Source organism: Humulus lupulus, chromosome 5, assembly GCF_963169125.1.
Source record: "Humulus lupulus chromosome 5, drHumLupu1.1, whole genome shotgun sequence".
Lineage (NCBI taxonomy): Eukaryota > Viridiplantae > Streptophyta > Magnoliopsida > Rosales > Cannabaceae > Humulus > Humulus lupulus.
Genome location: NC_084797.1, coordinates 79,158,946 through 79,184,173, shown reverse-complemented (window position 1 = coordinate 79,184,173; position 25,228 = coordinate 79,158,946). Strand labels below are relative to the sequence as shown.

General features: G+C 38.9%; 1 pseudogene; it reads left to right on the top strand.

Annotated features, from left to right (window-relative positions):
• The first annotated feature begins 1,490 nt into the window (after positions 1-1,490).
• LOC133779250 (probable LRR receptor-like serine/threonine-protein kinase At5g37450) lies at positions 1,491-5,904 on the top strand (annotated as a pseudogene).
• The last annotated feature ends 19,324 nt before the right edge of the window (positions 5,905-25,228 follow it).

The following is a 25,228-nucleotide window of genomic DNA, read 5'->3' as shown; positions in this document are numbered from 1 at the left end:
GTCAACCGAAGGAAGTGGAGTACGATGCAAAATAGAGCCACGCAGCCCCTCAAAGTCATCATGAAGTGCAATTAAAAATTGAACCAGTCGTTGCTCCTCCCTACGAGCAATATAAGGTGCAAGAGCTCGTAGCTCTTCAGATTCGGTAAGAGCTAATTCATCCCAAAGATCTATCATAACTGAGTAGAACTCTTGAATACTCATATATTTCTGTTCAATAGCTCTAATATCTTATTCTAACTGATATTGTTTTGCAAAGTTAGACTATGTATAGAAAATCTTGTAAGATGATCCCAAACTTCTTTTGTTGTTTCAGACTTAGCTAATTGGGTACCTATTGAGTGTTCCACAGACTTGTTTATCCAGGTGATAATTTTTTAATTATCCACTTCCCAATTTTCTAGCAAAGTTGCATAATTTGCTTTGTCATTTGTAGGTTTAATCACAGTTCCAGAAACACAACCCCACATCTTTTTCCCTTCCAATTTTTTTTCATCGCATAGTTCCAATAAGAGTAATTATTTCCATCTAACCTCACACTAATTGGCTGAAGGAAATCATCTCTATTACTAGCCATTATAGACACAAAAAAAACTTCCAACAACCAACTCAGTCAATATATTCCCAAATTTCACAATCTGATGAAACCCTAAAATTATAGACGAACACAAAAATCACATAGCAGGTTGTTGCAATGATGCTCCGACCCAAATCGTGGCAATGGGTACCTATGGTTACGCTTAAGAAATTCAACTCTATACACTATGCCCTGATACCATGATAATTATGCAAAGATTACACAATCTATAGAACTCAAAGAGAAAGCAAAAAGATAAAGAGATAGATGAAAAGAGAAAGGGAAGAGCTAAGTATATTGCAAAAGAAGATAAAAATGTTCTCTTACAATAAAATAATCAGCCAAACCTTATAAAAGACAAAAGATAATATAATAACATAAAAGACTAAAATAAACTTCACATAATAACTCTAACATTATATACGGTCAAACTCATAAAATAAATTTGAATCAATAGAAAGAAAATAAGTACTCAGAGCTAGTTTTATTAACAATACTAACCATAAATCTTAAATTATTGCTTCTGCTATTCATAATAGATAAAGATAAAATATGTTGCTTATGGTTTACAATTACCTCAATCCTATTATATATCAAGTTTCACAAGTGATCACTACCAAAATAGATATAGTGAGTTCCTAGTAGTTCTATTTTTATGTAGTAGACTGTAGTTTCACTTTTTTATGAACAGAGAGAAAAAGAAGTGACTATATTCATATATTTATTATAATGTTTAAGTTCCATCACAAGCCCAAGTGCTTATATGATTGGTTTAAAACATTTTATTAACACATGGTTTTTGTGATTGAGATGGTTTCCTTCAGGCATTGATAAGTTTTATTAGCTCTTGTATTTTAATGATATCAAGTAATTATTATTTTTATACTTGTCAACTGCAACAACTAACTAGAATATGAATATTCGTTTTTGTAGGATTCAAGGTAATCCCCTTTGTACAAGAGCAGATGAACTAGACATAGTTCGATTCTGTGGGCAAGAAGAAAAAGAACTTGAGGAGCCTCCAAGAAACTCTAGTAGTTCCCTTGATTGATGGCTGCAGACCTCAATCGTGTCCAAAAAAGTTTTATGAGTATGTTCTAGGATCTCCTACTCCTTGCTTTTGTGCTGCACCAATGGGAGTTGGGATACGATTGAGAAGTCCTAGCATATCGAATTTTCGACCATATATTGGTCTATTTAAGAAATACATAGCTGATAAGCTTTTGGTGGATCCTTATCAACTTGATATAGGTCCATTCATATGGCAAGAAGGTCCTAGGCTACAGATGCTTCTAAAAGTTTTCCCTCAGTATAGCAATACTTCTAATGAGTTGAATATAAGTAAGCTTCAACATGTTATGAACCAGTTTGCTACATTTGCAGTTCCTTCAAGTGATATCTTTGGCCCGTATGATCTCCTAGGTTTTACTCTCCTTGGACCTTATAAAGATGGTATGTCTAGAAAATATTGTCTTTGACAGTTAATTTCAATATATAATTAATTCATCAAAGATGAGCATATTTATTTTCTTTCACATTCTTTCTTACCCTGTTTTCAATCAAGTTAAACTATATTTTGCTCTTTTATCTTCTACTTCATTGGGCTGGTTTGTGGGCAGATTTTACATATTTTGCTAGGATGGATTGTGTAAAAAAAAATAGGTATTGTGGAAAAATCTCACGATATAAAGGAATCATAATCTAGTATTTCCAAGTCAAGGACTATTCCTAATCCCAAATAAATTATAACGAAACATAAGGTAGTAATATGATCTTCAAATCGTTCTCTTCTGATCTTACACAGAACATGTGCATGCAATAATTGATTACGTCCTAAATAGCTAAGAGGCTTAAGTGACAATGGTATTGAATCATTGTTGCACAGAAGAATAATTGGATACAATAATTGAGTGAATTGAGTCACTTTTTTGTGATGTATGTTGTCATGATCTTAGCTCTTGTTGTTTCAGTTATCATTGTCACACAGTCAAAATCAGGTATTAGAAAAGGACTTGTGGTCGGAATTGTTTTAGGAGCTATATCTTGTGGAATGACTGTACTTGGGGCAATTGCATATGTTGTTTCTAGAAATAATGAAGATAAAGTTGTGAAAATACAATATAGTAAGTCAATTTTAATGGCTCATAATTATTTGCAGGGAATTTGGGTAAACGATTTGTAGATGATTAATCTTATTTCTTTCTGCAACTCAAAAAGCTCTTGCCATTTTGATGGTGTAAAAGGATTCAATTATGTTGAACTTGAAATTGCCACAGACAACTTAAATATAACTTCTCAAGTTGGGCAAGGAGGGTATGGAAAAGTTTACAAAGGCATTTTGGCAGATGGTACAGACGTGGCAGTCAAACGAGCTCAACAAGGATCCTTACAGGGTGAGAGAGAATTATTCACAAAAATAGAATTGCTCTCCCGAGTACATCATCGAAATTTGGTTTCATTGGTTGGCTTTTGTGAAGAAGAGGAGGAGTAGGTAAAACTTCAATTGATATAATACCATAACTTTATGATTTTCATACTACCAATACGTGTTCACTAGATAAAAATGTAATTAACATGCTAGCTTTAAATAACATCACTAAGTCTATCAAACTTCATTGTGCTACTAATATTGATAAAGATCTTTCTCTAATTAGTGTTTTGTTTTTTTTTATGATTAAATGACTTCTCTATGTTATTCATGTGTTATCTCACGAGTACTATTTCTTCATGTGTGCTTATTATGACAGTCATGTTATTACTCTAACTGTTCTCTCTTGCAGATGTTAGTATATGAGTTTATGGCCAATGGCTCTCTTTACAGTCTTCTCTCTAGTAAATCTTGTATCACTCTTGAACTAAGTTCATCTTTTATCCATCATTTCCAATACTTAGTACAAGGGTTCTCAGATTCTTGATATAAATTTTATTTTCTGTTACAAAATGGAGATAACATATTCTTCTGAAGATGATAAGCATTTTCATTATCTAGGAATAGTTTAAAAATATTAACAATTAATTGAAATTAAGTACAGTTGATTGGAATCCTCAATGGCGAATTGGTGGTCTAACAGAAATCCTTAGTTTAATTATCTGATTTATTGCGAAACTTTGGTACTCAACTTACATACATACATAGGTAGGATTAATTAATTCGTCTGCTCTAACTACATGTATCTTATTATACTATCGGTTTTGTTTATTTTGCCACAATAGCTAGGTTCCGAAGTTCTCTTACTTTTGCTAAGAGAATGCAAATTGCATTGGACTCTGCAAAGGGAATTCTTTATCTTCATTCTGAATCAGATCAACCAATAATCCACCGTGACATATATTCAAACAACATATTGTTGGATTCCAAATTTACTAGCAAAAGTTTCTGACTTTGGAATCTCAAAGCTTGCACTGGTGCTCGATGGCAAAGGGGAGACAAGTGGTCATGTATCCACAGTTGTGAAGGGCACACCCGTAAGTAGTACTGCCAGAACCTCTTAACAGTGTTGTAGCTAAATAATCAACTATCCTTCGAAAGAAATTTGTTTCCATACTCGAGTCATTATAGTTTAAGAACCTTTAAATTCCATGATTTAGTTTTATGCAATTGAGATTGCCTTGTTCAACTCACTAGCATATAAAGTCTACACATTGAGTGAAATTTGTAAATGATTTATAGATTACTATATAAGAGTGGAAATTATCTGTTTGGTGCTAGTTTCCTTTCCATTTGTTTTACTACAAGTGAATCAGATCATTAAAACCTTTCTAAACTTTTCTTTCTTGACAGGGTTACCTTGATCCTGATTACTTCTTAACTCACAAATTAATCGAGAAGAGTGATGTGTACAGCATCAGAATTGTATTTCTTGAACTTTTAACAGGGATGCTGCCCATTTCTTATGGAAGAAACATTGTTCGAGAGGTACAATTGAATTTCTTGAAATGTCTTTTTTCTTTTTCTTATGTAAGTTGAAGTTGAAGTCCCTTGTATGCATTGGAGGCCAAACAATTCAAATGATATAATAATAACAAGCACTATATGGTTGGCTTATAGATGTAGGTGGGAATTGTGGCATAAGATTTATATCTCTATTGAGACCTTTTTCTGGGGTTAAATTAGCAGCATCATTTTCACTTTTCACATAAACTAATGCAGCTAGGGTATTGTTGGGTCAATTATGCTATGATACTTTCCACAACCACTATTGCACTTTTTTAGTTGTTCTGAGTGAGAGAATCTACTTTTTCGTTTATGATTATGTTGAAGTAAAACCATGATTGTTTAGAAAAATAAACCAGTCTAAATCCAGCTCGTGCATCTTTCCATAGGCTGGGACGAAATAAGATTAGATGATAATGTTGTTGAATTGCATTCTTGTCATTAAATCAAAATATAATGTACTATTTTTCTTTGATGTAATTGTTAATTATATATAGGTGAACTCAGCATGTCAATCCGCGAATATGACATCCATGATAGACAAGGACATGGGTTCTTACAATTTTGAGTGTGTGAAGAAATTCATACTGTTAGCTCTCAAGTGTTGTGAAGAGGAAGCAAAGGGGAGACCAACAATGTTGGAGGTTGTTCGAGAGTTGGAGAACTTATGTTCAATGCTTTCGCAATCTGAGACCAACCATTCGGACTTGAATGCCTCCTCTTCATAAGCATTAGCTGGATTTGGACAAACATCATCACTCTATTATGACAGGAATATGTATGTTTTAACTGATTATGATGTAAGTAACCTTGTGAGTGGTGTTTTCCCAGACATCAGCCCTCGCTAACTGGCCATGAAATAAGTTGCTCTTCAGTAAAGAAACATCTATATTTAAGTCCTACTTTCTTTCTTTCTTCTTCCTTTTTATCTTTTGGTCCTGTACAATATTTAGTGAATTTTTCATTGTTTATGTAGTTAAGCGGGACCGATGGGGAGATACATAAACTTGAGCATTTTAGTTCTCTGTATAATTCTTGATTTAAAGTGGCATCGATATTGCTTGTCTAGTTAAAAAGAATGGTCATCCTAACTATTTACTTGTATATCTTTACTTATAATGGCTTCATCTTAACTTACAGAAATTATACCTCTCTATCATTTGGTCCTTTGGAGGGTATTTGAGAAGTTTATGATTAATGAGGTATTCTAAATAAAAAAAATATTAGACATTCTAATCATTTAAAAAAAAAATGTCAAATCTTTTGACAATACCCAAAATATCTCTCTCATAATTTTTTACATCTACTTCTTCTTCTCTCTTCCCGCTCTCTCTCTCAACCCATTCCTCTCAACTCTCTCTCTAGAAAAAAAAAATCAATGGGTAAGGTAAAATATAAGATAACTCAATTAATGGCAAGTATTCCCGACTTAGGAAACTAAAATATTACATTTCGAACAGATCTGGGCATGATTTTTGGGTTTTTTTGTAATTTTTTTCAGATTTGAACTTTGAATTCTGCAGAAAATCGACATGGTTCGATGGTGCTCGATGCTAGCTCGATGGGACCTTCAAAATCAAGATTTTCATGAAAAAAATCGATGTTGCTCGATGGTGATTCGATGTGATTCTTGCAAGATACGTAATTTTTCACTCGGGTGTCCGTTTGGGGTGATTTTTTTTATTTTTGGTATTTTTCAAGATCTACACGTTTGAGATGTGTATATACACATTTGGGAAATGTAAATCTTGATAAAAAATGCAAAATGCAAAACATACCTCATGTTCAAAATATGTTTTGGTATGTTCTCAAGTGCTAAACTATGAAAATGTGTATGTGAACATCTAAAACGTGTAGATCTCAAAAAAATACCCAAAATCAAAAAAAAAATCACCACAAACGGACACCCGAGTGAAAAATTATGTCTCTTCCAAGAATTGCATCGAACCACCATCAAGCAACGTCGATTTTTTCATGAAAATCTTGATTTTGAAGACCCCATCGAGTTGGCATCGAGCACCATTGAGTTGGGCATGATTTTTGAGTTATTTTTCAGATCTGAAACTCTAAAATCTGTAGAAAATTGACTTTGCTTGATTTTTGCTCGAGGGTGCTCGATGGGGTCTTCAAAATCAAGATTTTCATGAAAAAATCGACGTTGCTCGATGGTGGTTCAATGTAATTCTTGTAAAAGACATAATTTTTCACTTCGGATTCCATTTTGGGTATTTTTTTTATTTTAGGTATTTTTTTTTTAGATCAACACGTTTTAGATGTTCACATACATAATTTTCAAAGTTTGGAACTTAAAAACATACCAAAACATTTCTTGAACATGAGATATGTTTTGCATTTTGTATTTTTTTTTTCAAAATTTACATTTCCCAAATGTATATATACACATCTCAAACGTGTAGATCTTGAAAAATACTCAATATAAAAAAAAAAAATACCCCAAACAAACACCCGAGTAAAAAATTACGTAACTTGCAGGAATCGTATTGAGCACCATCAAACCATCATCGAATTACAATCGAGAAACATCGGTTTTTTCATGAAAATATTGATTTTGAAGGCCCTATCGAGCTGACATCAAGCACCATCGAACCACGTCGATTTTCTATAAATTTCATAACTGAAAAAAAATCGCAAAAAAACCTAAAAAATCATGTCCAGATCAGTTCGAAATGCAGTATTTTAGTGTCCTAAGTGAGGAATACTTTCTATTACATGGAGTTATCTTATATTTTACGTTACGCATGGATTTTTTTTCTAGAGATAGAGTTGAGAGGAATAGGTTGAGGGAGAGAGAAGAGAAAGTGGATGGGAAAAATTATGGAATGGGTATTTTGGATATTGTCAAAAGAATTGTCATTTTTTTAAAATGATTTAAATTCCTTGTATTTTTTTTACTTAGAACCCCTCATTAAGCATAAAAACTCAAATTTCTCTTTGACAATTGGATTGTGTTGACCCTGATTTTGGCCAACTGACACGGAGTCAAATTTGCTTGATGTGGACAAACACGTTGGAAAGAATGTAATGACGAAATAATAAAGAACACAAGAGTTTATAGTGGTTCGGCCCCAGAATCTGGTAATAACCTACGTCCACTTGAATTGTTATTGATATAGAATTCAAAGGAGTGATCAAAGAACTAGGGTTCAATGAGTTTCACCAACCTCTGAAGAACAAGACAATATATCAAATGATCAGAAAGCGAAAAAGAAGAAGAAGATCCCTTTCCCTTGAGCCCTCCTTTTCTATTTATAGGCTCAAGGAGGATTTACATTAATTTGTGACAGATATTATTTCCTAAATAATCGAATACTCAGGAAATCATGGGAGATAATTTCGGATACTATCATAACTGCATAGGATCTTTTCCGTGTATAGCATGCGTACGACCAGTCTGGTCGTATGAAGAGATTGGACGTCGTGACAGTAGATGTCTTCCTGGTCGATGGTCGAGCACGAATTCTGCCAGATGTTAGCCACGTGTACTAAATGTTTGCCATGTCATCCATGCTTGTTTTTTGGATAACATTTGCCCCCCAAGTTTGTTTAGTTCAACCAGCAATAAAGAAACTTTAAGGAAACAACCGTTCATATCCCCACGATGTCTGTCAGGATCCCCGTGCATTTTTTAAAATCGTGACATAATTATGTCTAATCAAGCCTTTTCAGTTTTCAAGAAACAAATTGACGACTTATACACTTCCCCACATTTCGAGAATTAAAAATAATGATTGCTACTTTTTGGCCATACCTCGGTCCCCATAAATACCTTCTTTTTCTTCTTTATAAATTTTTTTCTTACCATCTTTGTCAAGAACTTCAAGAACCTTGCCTTCAGAATACAGAGCTTCGAAACCAGTCAATCGCCTAGCCGAGGATCTTTCCGACTCGAACTTTTTCATTCTCTTCCGAATCTCCATCTTCGCCCAGGTAATCACTTTGTCTTTTTAAATTTTTCATTATACCATGCATGCCGTTTCTAGGTTCTGTAATTTCTGTGTTCCTGAATAGGGTTTTATGAGGATTTTTTTGTATAAACCTTCCATTGCTCGGTAAGAGAGCGTGTTTATGCTTTGTATAGGTTAAGACTTAGTTTGATAGTTAGGATCATAGGCTTAGGGCGTAAGATCGACGTAAAAGTTCAATCTTTTAGCTAGGTGAAAAAACTGGGTATTTTCCCGCCCTTTAGGAATCGAAACAGTTCTCTTTCAGAAAACAGTTTTTTTCCTCTTTGATCCGTTTTTCAAACTATTAATGCCAAAATTAGCGTAGGAGTAGGATGCTGCTAGTTATTTAGACATGAGCAACGTTATCCCAATCTTCCACACTACTTCGCAGACTGTGTCTTATCTCCTCCATTGTCTGTTTGCAGTTCATATGCAAGACCCTTGGGGGGGAGAAAGACCTATTGAAGACGACCTCTTGGCCCAACTACTTGAAGGCGAAGAGAACCCATCTACTTTGATACCAGAAATCCCTTTTTCTCGCCCTAGCTCAAACCGTCCTCCAGTCCCCAATCAAAGAATGGCCCGAACAAAAACAAAAGCTCGAAAAAGGGAAAACCCTAACTCCTCAGGCCAGCCTTCTGTTGATGCCCCCTCGACCAGTGGTCGAGGCGAATTCGCTCCAGAGACCAATGTCCAAGGGCGTGCCTGCCCTCGCCATGTTGACCAGCCAGCCGTTGCGTGGCACGTCGTCCCTCAAAGTACGGTGACACTGCGGATGATTGCCAACTATTTAAACAGATACAATCTGACGGGTGTGACCTTAGTTAAACCATCTATCGACCAGCGAGCCAACCTGCCAGGCGGGGCTTACAGCGCCTGGTCGAGGTTCCACATTGAGGCAGGTGCCACCCTGCCTTTCCACTCATTTTTTCAGGGGATGGCTAATTACTTCGGAGTAGCCCCCTTTCAAATCACCCCGAACGGATATAGAATGTTGGCCACACTCTATATCCTTTATAAGCTCAAAAAATGGCCAGTACCTTCCCCCCACAAGGTCAATTTTCTTTTTGACCTTAAGTCCAACCCCAACCAAGATGGTATGGGGTTTTTATACTTCTGCCATCAGGAATCCGGACGCACTTTTTTGTCCGACACCACCCATATCTCTAATGTGGGGAAGTATCACCATGAATACTTCCTCACTCCTGACCTTGCTGCGGACAACCTGGCCTTCACCCGAGGAGGTAAAAATTCTTACGCGAGTAGCTTCTTTACTTAGTGCTTTTCTGTCATAATATCTTGACATCCATTGTGTTCCAGGCCCCTGGTTACGTCCAGTCCCTACTCCAGGGATGGAGTCAAGGGAAACACTCTTAGCCAGCATGCTGAATGCTGATAAGAGTGTAAAAAACTTAGTCAACGAGGCTAACCTTAGGCTGGTCGGCCTTTGGGGCTCCCAATCTGCGACGAATGAACCCTCGGCGGGCGGTGTCCAAGCTGACGTGGAACCTGAGCAGGAACCCGAGCAGCAACCTCAGGCACCTCCTCCTCGGAGGCGGCCAACTGGGGTTACGATCAGGGAACCTGCCGTCCCCCCCCCCCCAAGCGGAGAAACCTTCAGTCCCCAAGGGCAAGGGAAAACAAAAGGCTGTCGAGCCTACCGAACTTTCTGACGATTCGTCGGATGTAAACGGTACAATAATCTCGCTTTTAAATAATTTGTCGATTCCTTCTCATCTATTTGATGGGGACGGAAAATTTAGGAATGCTCTCTCTTTAAACTCAGATTTCTTCCAGGAACTAGGTAGTTCAGTAAATAATGCTATGACCAGTAGTTGTAGCCCGAATACTTTACTTGTAATCCTTTTACTTTTATCTCTGTTCCCCCTATGACCATTTAATCTTACTGTTCAAGTTGTTTCCTTTGGTGCAGGTATGGACTCCGAGGACGTCTTTGCGCACTATCAGGCTGCCGCCGCCTCTTCTGTCCCGAAGAAGGATAGCAAGAGGGTTTGAGGGGAAAGTAGCAAGACCCCCTTGAAGAAGGCTCGAACAGAAGATGCTCCTGCCACCGCACCTTCCAAGGAGAACACGACACCTCCGCCCCCCACCGAGCAGTCGACTCCCTCAACTGTTAATCCACAGCCTTCTTCTAAGGCTGCTGACAAGGAGACTTTGGACAACTTGCCCGAAGGCTCCCTGTCCAGCCTCATGGTTGGCTCGGCCAGGGAGAGGATATATAAGCTCTCGAAGCACAGACGCAGCCAGGCCGCCATCACTGAAACTGCCTCAATGGAGGTCGACCAAATCATCAACAGAGGGTTGAATGAGATAGTCAGCGTAAGTCATCTCCTGCTACTTCATCATTTATGTCTGACTTCTTTTCCTTACTTTATCTCATTCTTTGTCTTCAGGGGCTGCTGTCTTTAACTGCTAGTTGGTGCCGTGCTGGGACGTTGGTTTCTCGTGGAAAGAACTTCGACTCCAGGCTTGCCCAGGCTAAGCAAGCACTTGAGGATGAGAACAACAAGCTGCTCGAGGAGAACAAGGAGCTGTCCAAGCTGAATGAACAATTGTGCGATGACCAAGCCACTCTCACCAAGGAGCTTTAGGACGCCCAAGATGCCTTGAAGAAAGCCAACGAGGAACGGGGGAAATGGAGGGAAAGTTCTGTACTTGTCACCCAAGAGTGTAAGCAGCTTGGACTTGATCTGACCGCCAGCAGGGATGAGACGAAGAAGCTCAAAGAGCGGGTGCGGGAGCTCGAGGGGCGAGTGCAGGAGCTTGAGGAGGAAGGGGCCATGAACTTGAAGAAGTATAAGGAGGACACCCTCCTCTGCTTTTACGACTTCTGGAAGCACAACTAGGAGGCCAACTTCAACTATCTTTCCGAGCGGTTGAAGAGAACTCTGATGGCGCAGTGCGCCACCCGGTTGGAGGCAGAGGAGAAGGCTAAGGCTAAGGCTCCTGCTGCTGATGCTGAAGCTGGTCCTCCTGCCGACCAGGGCACTCCCCCTAATCCTCAAGACCATCCTGCTCAGTAAAAAAATTTCTTTTATTTTGTTTTTATGGACCACGGGTCTGTTTGTAAAGACAATTTATTTTTATTGCTGTAAGGGCAGCTTTTTTACTTATAACTGAACAATTACATCCGAGCAATACTGCTCGCGGTGTAAAAGATTGCCTTATTGATATTATAATGTTTCTTTTATTATAATATCTATTCGGATGACCGAACTTAGCATAGTACTTTGGCTTGATTTAACAAAACATAAATTTTGAAAAATACTCTAAGTATCGTAGCATGCTTTCACTCATTTTGTTCATGTGTTTACATACCCTTTGGTATGCTTTGCTATCGATGTACCTTATGTGCCCCTCAAGTGATCGAGGAGCTTTAGGTCCTTGGTCACTTGCCTTGACCACGACCTGTGTGAACATTGCTGCTCGGTAGGAAACGTAACACTTATAATACAGCAAAACAACACACGTAATGAACAAATACTTGTAAAAATAAATTTACAATGGTTGGCAAGAATGACTGGCTGCGCACAGTCCCTTATAATCTCGTATTAAAAATGGACTAAACATGTCTGTACGAGTGATCTTGAAAAAGATCTTACACTTATAAGCGATTAGCCATACAACGTGGCTAACCCTTTTTCGAAACTTGTAAAAAGTAAAAATTAATACAAGCCAGTCCTTTAAGAAGGACTGTTTATTGGTAGTACTTGCACAGGTGTTCACCGTTCCTATAGCGTGGAACGAGATCTCCATTTAAGCGTGCAAGTTTGTAGGTGCCCGGATGAAGGACTTCTTCAATTTGGTAAGGTCCTTCCCAGTTTGGTCCGAGCACTCCAGCAGTGGGGTCGCGGGTATTCAAGAAAACTCATCGTAGCACTAGGTCACCGACGTTGAATTTCCTTTCTTTTACTTTTGAGTTAAAATACCGGGCGACCTTTTGCTGGTACGCAGCAACTCGAAGTTGGGCTCATTCTCGAATTTCTTCAATTGAGTCTAGGGACTCCATCATTAGTTGGATATTCTGGCTCTGGTCGTATGTAATGCGTCGATGTGTGGGGGGATCTAACTCGACAGGTAACATAGCTTCATATTTGTATGCTAAGGAAAACGGGGAATGACCTGTCGCTATTCGATGAGAAGTTCTATACGACCAGAGGACTTCAGTCAGCTGTTCTGGCCATGTTCCTTTAGCATCTTCAAGCCTTTTCTTCAGGGTGTCCTTAAGCGTTTTATTCACTGCTTCGACCTGCTCGTTTTCTTGTGGATGCGCGACTGAAGAAAAGCTTTTAATAATCCCATGCCTTTCGCAGAAGTCTGTGAATAAGTCATTGTCAAACTGGGTTCCGTTGTTTGAGACAATCTTTCGAGGCAAACCATATCGACAAACAATGTTCTTGATGACAAAGTCAAGAACTTTCTTGGTCGATATGGTAGCGAGGGGTTCAGCTTCGGCCCATTTGGTGAAGTAGTCGACTGCTACAACTGCGTACTTCACTCCGCCTTTTCCTGTTGGCAGGGATCCAATTAAGTCTATACCCCATACTGCGAAAGGCCAAGGACTCTGCATCTGCTTTAACTCGTTTGGAGCTGCGCATGGGATTTTAGAAAATCTCTGACACTTATCTCACTTTCGCACAAACTCCATTGAATCTTCGTTCATAGTCAGCCAGAAATAACCCTATCTTCTTCTTCTTTTTCACTTTCTGATCATTTGATATATTGTCTTGTTCTTTAGAGGTTGGTGAAACTCATTGAACCCTAGTTCTTTGATCACTCATTTGAATTCTATATCAATAACAATTCAAGTGGACGTAGGTTATTACCAGATTCTGGGGCCGAACCACTATAAACTCTTGTGTTCTTTATTATTTCATCATCACATTCTTTCCAACGTGTTTGTCCACATCAATCAAATTTGACTCCGTGTCAGTTGGCCAGAATCAGGGTCAACAGATTGAACTATACATTTATTAGTCACTAATATTTCCTCCCCACTGCCACGCTAACGTAATCTTCAACCTCACATTTCTTTAATTGTCATTTTAATCAAAATGGGAAAAACTTAGCTAAAAAATGGTATCCAAATGATTTTGTTTTCCTTTTAATTTTGGAAGTTAACATACCTATAAAATAACCACTAAAATAATGTGCAATGCAAGTTTGTTTAATTTTATTTAGAAAATGTATTAATTTATTTTTTTATATTTTTTAATTATCATTTTAATTTTAAATAAGTAAAATATCATCTATTACAAAAGAATGACACAAACGTATTAAAAAAATTAAACCAAAACATTGTCTATAATTTAAAAAATATATATGTTAATTTTTATTTTTTATTTAAAAAAATCATTAAACCAAGAATCCATTAGATACAAATTTTTACATATAAAAATATGATACATTCTAGTTTTATAGTAAGTTATTTGATTTTTTTTATTAGTTTAAAATTTAGTGTTTGTAGAGGTGATTTCCTACAATTGATTAAATGAGCACCAGCAACCTGTCAAGAATAAAGAGAGAGACAAGAGTTCAATTGGGAGCACCGATGGGGTGTCAGCCAAAGAGACTCTAATTCTCAAGTCAGATGGATTGTTAGAGAGCAACAAGACAAAAGAGTAAATCAAGTTTTCAATAAAGATAAAAAAAAAGTAAAAGAAACAATGATGACGATGGAGCTTGAGAATGATGAATGGGACGGTAGACTAGTTCAATTTGCTTATTATGAGTGATCAATTTTTGTATTCGATATCTCCCCCTTCTGAGGACTCTTTCTCGTTTTTCCTACAGAGACGTCTTAGGTGATGTTCCTCCTGACTCGTTCCTAGGTCTCGTCCTAGAATCTCGACAGTTCCATAACGTCCCTCTTGACTCATTCCTCTTGACTTCTTCCTCTTTGACCTGTTTGGCTGACTGGGTATATTTAGGCACAGGTGCGGGTTAAGTTATTTGTTTTGGCCCGTTATGTGAATGTGGGCTTATTTTGTGACATGGGTTTGGTTAGCTTGTCTGACTAGTTTAGGCCTTAAGTGGTCCAGTAACACGGGCTTCATGTCACTTTGGGCCAGACTGACTAGTCTGTCTATATCAATGGGCATAATATTCTTGTAGAATTAGTGCATAGTTTTTTACAATTATAGTTTGTCCCTTACTCTTTGGTATAGAATTCATTGTAATCAAAGAGTAGGGAAAAATAAATTCTATCAGAATTTACTCAACTCAATTGGTCAAAAACTGATAGAGAATTGAATCTGAAAGCTTAATACAGATTGTGCACGCATGGGCCCGCTGGCTGAGTCACTGGGTGCACGTGATGCACACCTATGCACATGCATGGGCCTTGCCAGCTACATGTTGAGTGCGCCTGGGCGGACGCGTGCCTGCTGGCCGCTTGGCCAGCTGAGCGCGGTACTAGCGGGCCTGGTCGGTTGCGAGTAGGGTGCTGTAACGATCCAAAATCGCTAATAAAACTTAAGGGCCTTGATTAGTGTGCTGGGAGGGCATAATTGGTATATGTGTGTTTAAATGGTTGAATGCATGATTATGTGGCATGCATGATTAATATGACTGTATGGATATATTATATGCATGTTTATGAGATTAAATATTCATGTGGGCCCTTTCTAGCTTATAAGGGCATATTTGTAATTTTGGCCCGTTGAGGGCATAAATGTGATTATATGTGATAAATTGTTGATACCACATTATTATGTGGATATATTTGCAGTATATGGTTCGAGACAGTCCTAGTGAGCAGATTAGCGAAATAGTCACAACGAGGTTTAATACCTGGCTCGGAGGGAGCCTAGGGGTATTTTTTAGAATTTAGAGAATATTTTGGGGACTTATAGATATTGAATAAGTATATTATTAATAAATTGGACATGACTGGTTAATTAATTAATAGTAGGAACACTTGAGGAATTAGCGGGAACTGGGAGGCGAATGACCATTTTACCCCTTAGTACCCTTAGAGGATTAATAAGCCTCAAGGGGCATTATAATGTTTTTAGGGGCTAAGAGTTATGCATAGGGGAGTAGGAAGTAACCAGAAACTTAAGGAAAGCTTATCAAACTCTCATCTCTTTCCCCATCTCATGATTTCTCCCTTTCTCTCTCACTTGTGCTTTGAAGCTAAGGAAGAAAGAAAACAAAAGGAATTAAGGCCCTAAGCTGAGAATTTTTGGAGGGGGATTGAAGGGAAAGGCTGAGCTGAAGCTTGGAAACTAGGGGGATTCAGTTGGGAAACCTTGGAAATTAAGCTTTGGAATTGAAGGCATGAAGCTGAGGGTTTAGCAACCACTAAGGTAAGAATTTTGTTGGGTTTCTGTTAGAAATATGGGTGTTATGATCAATTGGTTTGGGACCTTTAGTGATGAATTTTGACTGATTTGGGATAGTATTTCTGTAAGATTGTTAAGATTTTGGTGTTTAAATTGGGTGATTAAAAGTCTTAAATTTGTAGCTAAACTTGGTTTGAGTTGGGTGGATTGTTAGGATTAAAATTCTGGGAAATTTGGCTGGGAAGAATGAAGAGGAAACCCAGAACACCCTAGGTGGCTCTCTTTCTTGAGGGTGCGCCGCGACCTTAGGGGGTAAGTCGCGGCCCGCCTCCCCTTGGTGCTTGAAGTTGGAGCCTCTTGCCTGGGGGTGCACCGCGACTTTTAGGGTCAGGTCGCGGCCCGCTTGGGGATTTTTGCCTTAGGTTAGTTTCTTGAATTGGTGAGGCTCGGGGGTTCGAACCTAAGCGCTCGAGATAAATTCTACTACCCGGTTTAGTAGAAATTGAGGTCTCAGAGGATAGATTTTGTCTCCTAAGTATTTATTTGAATTAGAAATTGATTATTACCCATTGGCCACTATGACTAGGTTTATTTCCAAGGCTCAGGACTGAGGATCGTGCTCGGGACCGTTCTGTATCTCTCGCTCAGTATTCAAGGTAAGAAAACTGCACCCTTGTGTGGTTGTGAATGAGACTGAGATTCCCAATTATTGATTGCTTGTACTATGTGTTTGTAAAATTCATATGATATACAAGAATGACTGGCCTAAGGGAGCCGAGGTTAATGGTAAGCGTACTGAGTACAGCCCGGCCTAAGCGATTCGGGGCCAGCTAGATCAGTAGGGGCTTGGCCTAAGTGTGCCAACGTTGATTGTTTGAGAACTTGAGATTATGTGCTTTTTATTGATTAATTGAATATTCATACTGTGTTTTATGTATAAATGAGATAAGCTTGATTGAATATTCTTATTGCTACATGTGTTTGCTATTCTTGGTTTTCTTGCTCGGCCTTGGCTCATGGGTGCTACGTGGTGTAGGTAAAGACAAAGGGAAACTGTATCAACCATGAGTTGGAGAGCTCTTGGGGTGGAGTGTACATAGTCAGTCGCTCGATCACCACGACCGAGGAGAAGTACAAGGACAGAAGCCAGAAACTTGTATTTTGCCATTAGAGTGGCCACTGGTTGTATATCACTTTTGAAAATTGTAAATTTAACTTTTATACCCTATTTTTGGGATCCCATGTTCCAAACATCTATTTTAATGAAAATTAACCGTTTACGATCAAAATCTTTTAACCCTAACCTAATATTGACTTTAGGATCACATTTTTATTCAAATGACTTGATTAGCAAGTCGTGCACTATTTCAAATACATAGTGTAACGGTCTTGGTTACCTAGGGCGTTATAGGTGCGCGGGGCGTGTGGTGTGTGGCCTGCCTATACACGTCCATGGCCTTCTGAGCGACTGGTTTGCTTCCTTGTTGTGTGGTGCCTAATGGCATGCTTGTAGGGCGTGTGTGCCTAATGGTGCTCGAGAGGTTGTGCGATAGGCCGTCTGACTCCTCGAGGCCCTATGGTGCACTCACAAGCTATCGCGCACTCGGGGTTGAGTGGCGCACGCAAGGGGGCGCGCCTGGGTTGAATGGCCCACGCACAATTGTTCGGCTGGCTGAGTGGAGTTTGCCTGGGCTGAGTGGAGTGCACGAAGGGTGGCCAGCTATGTGCAGAGCGTGCCTATGCGCACATGCGTATGTCAGGCACTTATGATGCATGCTTGTGTGTTGTCAGACATTTGTGGCCTTCAGCTTGTCAATTGGCCGAGTGGCTTACTTAGTCCATGCATTATGTAAAAGGTCGGTTGACTCTATGACATCCTAAGTAGGATTTTATAAGGTACTAAATACCTAATATTTGCCTTATCCAAATAGGGTTTTGAGGGATTTTTATCTCCTTAAAAGAAGTGTGTGTGCTCTACGTCGTACTGATGGAAGCCTTGGTCGACTGACCTGGCGCCCCGATAAGACCGAACTTGCCTTTGAAATTTTTTGCATATTGTAAATATGAGTGATTTTGATGAATGACACTTGTCACTCATCGCTGTATTTTTCTTTCTATAAATAAGGATGTTGTTTTCACCTTTGGTCATTCTTTGGAGGCATTGGGAGAGTGGAGCTTAAGAGAGGTCGAAGAGAGTTCCAAGAGGTATGTTTTCTTCCTTCAAATATTCTTCGTTCGTTCTTTGCATTCTTGTTAGTCTGCATGATAGGATTTATGATTTGAGGTTGTAGTTTTTATTCGATTCGCCTTCTGTTTTGTTTATATTTGATCCGAGTAGGTAGTAAAATATGTGAACTTTGTTGTTTTGCACTACTAAAAACTGTACTTAGATGACGCACGTGAGATGACGTTTTTAGTAGAATAGTCGCCTCATGTTAAAAGTAGAGATGAGACGACAGACTCTCTAGAACCATCGTGCCATTCAAACCAAAGATTACATGAGATGATTGTTCTATAGAGACTGTTGTCACGTATCTACCTTTAACACTAGAAGACAATTCTAATAGAAACGTTGTCTTAATACAACCCAAATTTTTTTGGCATTAATTAAATTTGTATTTATTTTAATATGAATTAATAAATTTACTTAATGTATTATGCAAATATATTTATAAAAAAGAAATAATAATTAATAATTCAAATTTAAATTTAAATTTAAAAGAGTTATTTATATTAGCTGTTAAATTATTTAATAATACTTTTAAGATAAAAATTAATAAAAAAAAGTCATACTTCTATTAGTTATGTATACTATTCTATTAACGTGTGTTACTTCTAAATTATAACTATAATGTTTTTAAGCTAATAAAATATAATATATAAAATAGAAATTAAATCAAAAAAACTAACGACCCAGTATCTTCAAAATACAATTAGGGAATTAGGGGTTGTTTCTAGATGGTATGTCTTTTTTGCTTCTCTGGATGCCATGCTTGTCTAATTGACTTGTTAAATATACATGTTATTTTCATTGGTATATTTTGCTAGAAGCGGGTCTGATTAACTACATGAATCATTTTTCATTCTTGAAAATGTGCATTGTTGACTGACTGGATAGTTCCTATCTTGTTTTTGTAAAATTATCTAAGTCTTGATGTGCTTGATTAAGTTTGTTTATGTATTATTCGTGAATTCCCAGAACTTAGTTAAGATTTTGTTTTAGGTGATCATCGCTATGTCTTTCAGCAATCATGATAGTTGTGCTAGCATCTCGAGTTGACTGTTTTACTGATCTAGTGATGAAGACCTTAGAGACCAGTTAGAGAGTGAGGTTAGCCCCATGAACTTTGCAGGCTATGGCGATGATACTTTTAGAGAAAACTATAATAGGGTAGGGTGTGACATTGGTGAGCCTATAGATGGTGGCAAACCTAGCTTTCTTCTTACAAGTTCCAATCCTCATTCTTTAGTTCATTTAGATGAGCTACCAATTATTCATCAACGTTTTAACATCCCTCCTTATTTTGATCTTCATACTCCTGACCCTTGTGAGTGGGCTGACTGAAGCTTGGCAGGCTTAGTTTGACTATATGAACTCCCTTTTAAGGAGGGCTTTCGACTCCCTATCCCTAGGCTAGTATTAGAGTTATGTTCTTATCATAAGATTTCCCCTAGCCAGCTGATGTCTAACACTTGGAGGGTGAAAATGGCACTTGAAGTGACTTGTGAAAGGCATAATATCACTTTTGGGGGTGGCAGAATTGTTGGAAGCTTACTATTTGAAAGAGCGTGTTCATGATAAGGGTAGGTACCAGTTGACTTATAGGGGGGATAAAGGGCAGTTAATTCCCCACATTAAGACTGGTGATAAGAGATGGAAGCAACATTATTTCTTTGTTTCTCTCGACCAGTTGGGGTTACCAGCTGACTTGGAGATTCCATTTGCTTGGACTCCTGGATGTGAGTAGTTGTTTTATTTTGCTTATGATTGTGAAAAAGTTTTATTCTTTGTCTCATAGACTTGCTCTTTACATTTTGCAGGTAGATTTCCGTTGGGTACCTTTGGGATTCAAGGGGGACAGCTGACTGAGTCGCTCAGGTGTGCTATCTTTCCGACTTAGATCATAAGTGGAGGTACCTTCTGTCTGAACCAGTGTTACATTCATCATCTTTGTGGCATTTCGTTCCCCCATTTCCTGATGGTATTCCTTTTCCTAAGAATGGAGTCCACTCCCATATTGTGCTCCTCAAGAAATGTCTTGAATTTTGAGGCTTACTAACTTCCCCTCATTTTTTGCGGCTTACTCTGACATGGGGCCTCACATTGGGGAGTTAGGGAAGATGTTGTGGCCTGAGGATAGGAGTAGGATGGATGCGGTTGGGTTAGAGGGATCGCTAGACTCGGTTATCGCCCACTCATTTCAGGTATGATTGGTTTTCACACTTCTGTTCAAATCTTCTACTATGATTGTAAGTCTTGGCTCACTTGCTAACTTGATTTGGTTTGTTTGTTTGTGTGTATGATAGGGCCTTCAAGGGCTGATGTATTCCAAGGTTGGGTTGACAGGGATTCAAAAGTGGTTGAAGATGGTGACAGGTGAACGTCATGAATTCTGCACCAAATTAGAGGCATCCTAGGACCAAGTTAAATGCGTTCAAGAATAGCTGCAGACTCATCTTGATACTAACGCAACTGATGTTGTCCGCCTGAATGCTACCTTAGCTGAGCTTGAGGGGGCTAAGGCGAGGGTCGCCATGTTGGATGACCATTTGGAGGTCTCATCTCTGGAAACTGAGACCTAGCTTCGTGGGCACATGGCCATGGAGTATCGCAATGGGAAGGCTGAGGAATGGAATATCTCCAAGTCCATCTTAGATTATGAGGAGTTTGAGTGGATGAAGGCTGCTGAGGCAGCTCAAGATGACGGGCTGGCTGCCTCTCTCGACCATCTGTCTACTAATTATTTACTTGTGGATGACTAATTTCTTATTATGACTGTTTTGTAGAGGAATTTTGTTGGATGACTGTATGAACTTCTGTATGATTCGTCGTATCTTTTATCTTTACATATGTTGGTAGTAGTTTTAACAATTCTGAGTAGTTCAAAGTCTTGATGCTTTGTAAGCTTTTTTATGTTTTGCTTCAAAACAATCTTGTACTCGTGTATTTTTCTTTTTAGATTATTAGTTGACTAATTTTATTATCTTAATTTTTTGTATTTTACCTTGTCCGGATGACTGTTTGGATAGCTGTTCGGTTTTTCCGGATGGATGAATGACTTAGCTCATCCTTTCCTTTCATTCTGGATGGTTGACTGACTTGTTATTTACTCTATCTTTGTCCCATAGTCTAAGTATAATATGCAAATTATGTTAGACTTAGATTTAGATTTTTAACATGCTTGTTCTCGTCCTTAGACAAATGTATGGTCATGCTAGCTCATCATCTTGACCACGTTGCTTGATGACTGGTTAAAAAAGAAATTGGATATAATTTGGTCTGCACTTCGTAGATCTGCCTAAATACCTTATTCAAGGATCAAGCTCGAATTTAGTTCTGACACTTCTTGCATGATAGTGTCAGTATGTAGCTTGAATGATGGTCTCGTAAGAGCGTTGAACAATGTAGATAAAAGAAGACCAAGTATAGTTAGAGGTGATACTATTTTGGGTGGACAACATTCCAGCTGTTGATGATGTCTCGGCAATCTTGTGTTTGTAGCTTGTATGCCCCATGCCCGACTACCTTAGTTACTAGGTAGGGACCTTCCCAAGTTGGGGCGGGCTTACCTTCTCCTGCTTCCCTAGTGTTTTTGGAACACTCTTCGTAATACCCAGTCTCCCGCTTTGAATGTTCGAGTACGGATGTTTTTTTTGTAATGTCTAGCAACACTTTGTTCGTAGGATGAGATTCTCAAGAGTGTTTTTTCCCTTTTTTCGTCAACGATGTCTAGTTCATGGCACTTATTCTCCCAGTTTTTTATGTTGGTTGTCAACTCATATCTTGTTGTTGGAACTTCACTCTTGGTAGGGATGAATGCTTCCATTCTGTAAGCCAGTGAAAATGGTGTTTCTCCTGTTGAAGTCCTTGCAGTGGTTCGTTAAGACCATAGGACTCCTGGAAGCTCATCAGCCCATCTTCCCTTAGCTTTCTCAAGGCACATCTTGATAGTGTTCGTGATTGTCTTGTTGGATGACCTTGCTTGTCCGTTTTCTTAGGGATACCTTGGTGTTGAGAACCTGAGTTTGATGTTCCAAAATTTGCAGATGTCTTGGAAGTCAGAGCTAATGAATTAAGATTCGTTGTCTATTGTGATCTACTTAGGTACCCCGAATCGGCATATCACGTTTTTCCAAATGAATCTTTTCACTTCTTTGTCCCTCACTTGATGGTATGATTCTACCTCGATCCACTTACTGAAGTAGTCTGTTACAGCGAGCATGTAGACTTTCTTTCCTGGTCCAGTTGGGAGCTTGCCAACTATGTCCATTCCTTATTTCATGAAAGGCCATGGGGAAGTGATTGCCACTAAGCATTCCAGAGGATGATGAGACACTTGAGCGAACCTCTAGCACTTATCACAACGTCTTGCATAGTCAGAGGAGTTAGCTCTCATGGTCGACCAGTAGTACCCTTGTGTTAGGGCTCAGTGTGCCAAGCTTTGCCCTCTGGAATGCTTTCCGCACTCACCTTCATGTAACTCAACCAATTTTGAATTTTCAGGGTTAATTTATCTAAATAATGACCAAAAAATGACCATTTATAGAGTTTACCTTGTATGATGGTGAAGCAGGTTGATTGAGCCTTGACTCGCCGCAACTCATTCTTGTCTTGCAGTAGCGCGTCTTGTTCCAGGTACTCTAGTATTGGAGTCATCTATGTTAGATCAGTTCAGATGTCATTAATCAGCTCCTCTTTGCCCTTCCAGACGGCTGGCCACTAAATATAAACTATTGGTATTTCCTTGTGGTTGGTTGTCTGGATGGATGATCCAAGGTTGGCTAGTGCATCTACATGATTGTTCTCCCCCCTTGGTACATGGCAGATGGTGAACTCGTCAAAGCCTGATTGTAGCTCCTTGGTTTTATTGAGGTATGTTTTCATCTTGTCATCTCGAGCTTGGTAGCTACTTTGCATCTGGTTAACTACTAAGTTGTGAGTCGCTAAATACAATTATCTGTCCGACTCCAATTGCTTTGGCTAGCCCGAGTCCAGCAATCATCGCTTCGTACTTTGCTTCATTATTTGTAGCTTTGAATCCTCATCTAACTGCCTGCTCGATTGATTCGCCTTGAGGGGAGATCAAGACAAGTCTGATCCCGCTTCCTCTTATGTTACTTGATCCTTCTACAAGGAGTTTCCAAATGGTTGCTGATTGTCCCTCGGTTAGGCAGTAGAGCTCTTTTTCTGCCTGCATGTGATTGCTAGGTCTAAAATGGCAAGGAAATCAACTAATACCTGAAACTTCAATGAGGTTCATGGTCGGTAAGATATGCCATACTCGCTAAGCTTTATTTCCCACTGGGTTAGTCTACCTGATGGCTCCGGGTTGTGCAAAATGGTCTTGAGAGGGAATGTAGTCAGTACTATTATCGGGTGGGACTGAAAGTATGGGCGTAAATTTCTTGCTGTGTGGATGAATGTCAATGCCAATTTTTCTAGCTGATTGTATAGTGTTTCTGCATCAAGCAAAGATTTACTTACATAATAAATTGGGAGTTGTTTACCTTTATCTTCTCTAATCAATACTACGATGAATGTAATTTTAGATACACCCAAAATAGACGAACAACATCTCATGATCTTTTGGTTTGGATAATAGAGGCACACTGGTTAAGTATTGCTTCAATTTGGTCAGCGCTTCTTCAAACTCCGTCGTCCACTCAAAGGTTTTTGACTTCCTCAATCTGTTAAAAAATAGGTGACATCGTTCCGAAGACTTCGAGATGAATCGGCTGAGTGCAGTGATACGTCCAGTTAACTTTTGTACGTCTTTTATGCATGTTGGAGAGGGAATCATTTGGATTGATTCTATTTGTGCTGGGTTAGCCTTGATTCCCCTCTGAGTTACCAGGTATCTAAGGAACTTTCCTGCAGTTACACCAAATGAGCATTTAGTTGGATGCAATTTCATGTTATACTTTCTATGAATATTAAATGATTGATGTGGTCCTCTGCAATGAGGGATTTGACGAGCATGTCGTCAATGTTGAATTCCATCCTCAACAAGTCAGCAAACATCTTTTTCACCAATCATTGGTAAGTTGCCTCTGCATTCCTCAATCTAAACGACATAACTTTGTAGCAAAATATGTCCAAGTTGGTCATGAAGGTTGTTTTCTCTTGGTCGTTTGGGTGCATCAGGATCTGGTTGTATTCTGAGTATGCGTCCATGAAGCTAAGGAGTTCATGACCGGCTGTGGCATCTACCAACATGTCTATGAGTGGTAATGGGAATGAATCCTTAGGACATGCCTTGTTGAGGTCTGTGAAGTCGATGCAGACTCACCATTTTCCATTCTTTTTCTTCACAATGACAACATTGGTAAGCTAGTCAGGGTAATGCAGCTCCCTCATGATCCCGTTATCAATGAGCTTCTACACTTCTTCATTGATGGCCTTGTTCCTTTCAGGGGAAAATTTTCTTCTTTTTTGTTTCCTTGGGGGGTAGTCTGGGTCAACCTGTAGTTTATGAACAATAATCTCGAGGTCAATTCTAGTCGTGTTCGCATGGGACCAAGCAAAACAATCATAATGGGAAAAAAGAAAATCGATGAGTTTAGTTCTGATGTCAGGGTCCAATTGTGATCTGATTTGGACTTTGTGGTCCGGGAAGTCTGGATGGATCTGAACTTCGTCCAGCTCCTCCATGTCTTGTTGGTCTGGCTCGGAGTCAGTAAGTATTTTCTACTGTAGTTGCTATAATTGGGTAGGTTGGCCTTCATGGTGGTCTGGTAACACACCCTTGAGTCCATCTATTGTCCCCTGATTTCCTTTATTCCCCACTTACTTGGGAACCTCAAAAATTGGTGGTAGGTTGATGGTACGACTTCCATCTCATGTATCCATGGTCGGCCTAATATAACGTTGTAGGTTGAGGGTGAGTCTACCTGTAACGACCTAAAATTTGCTATTAAGGCTTGGAGCCTTGATTAGTGTGCCGGAGGGCAATAATTGTTATATTGCATTAATTTATGTGAATTTAAATGAATATGTGGTTAGTATGCATGTTTAGGTGAAATAAATATGCATGTGGACCCCGTTTGTATGATAGGGGTAAATTGGTACTTTTAGCCCGCTGAGGGCATACATGTGATAATTGTATTATGTGATTTGTACCACGTGAGAGTGGTGTTATTATTGTGATGCACGTGCCGAGACGGTCCTGGAGAGCTAGTTAACTCAAAAGTCACAACGGGATTTTATACCCGGCTCGGGAGGAGC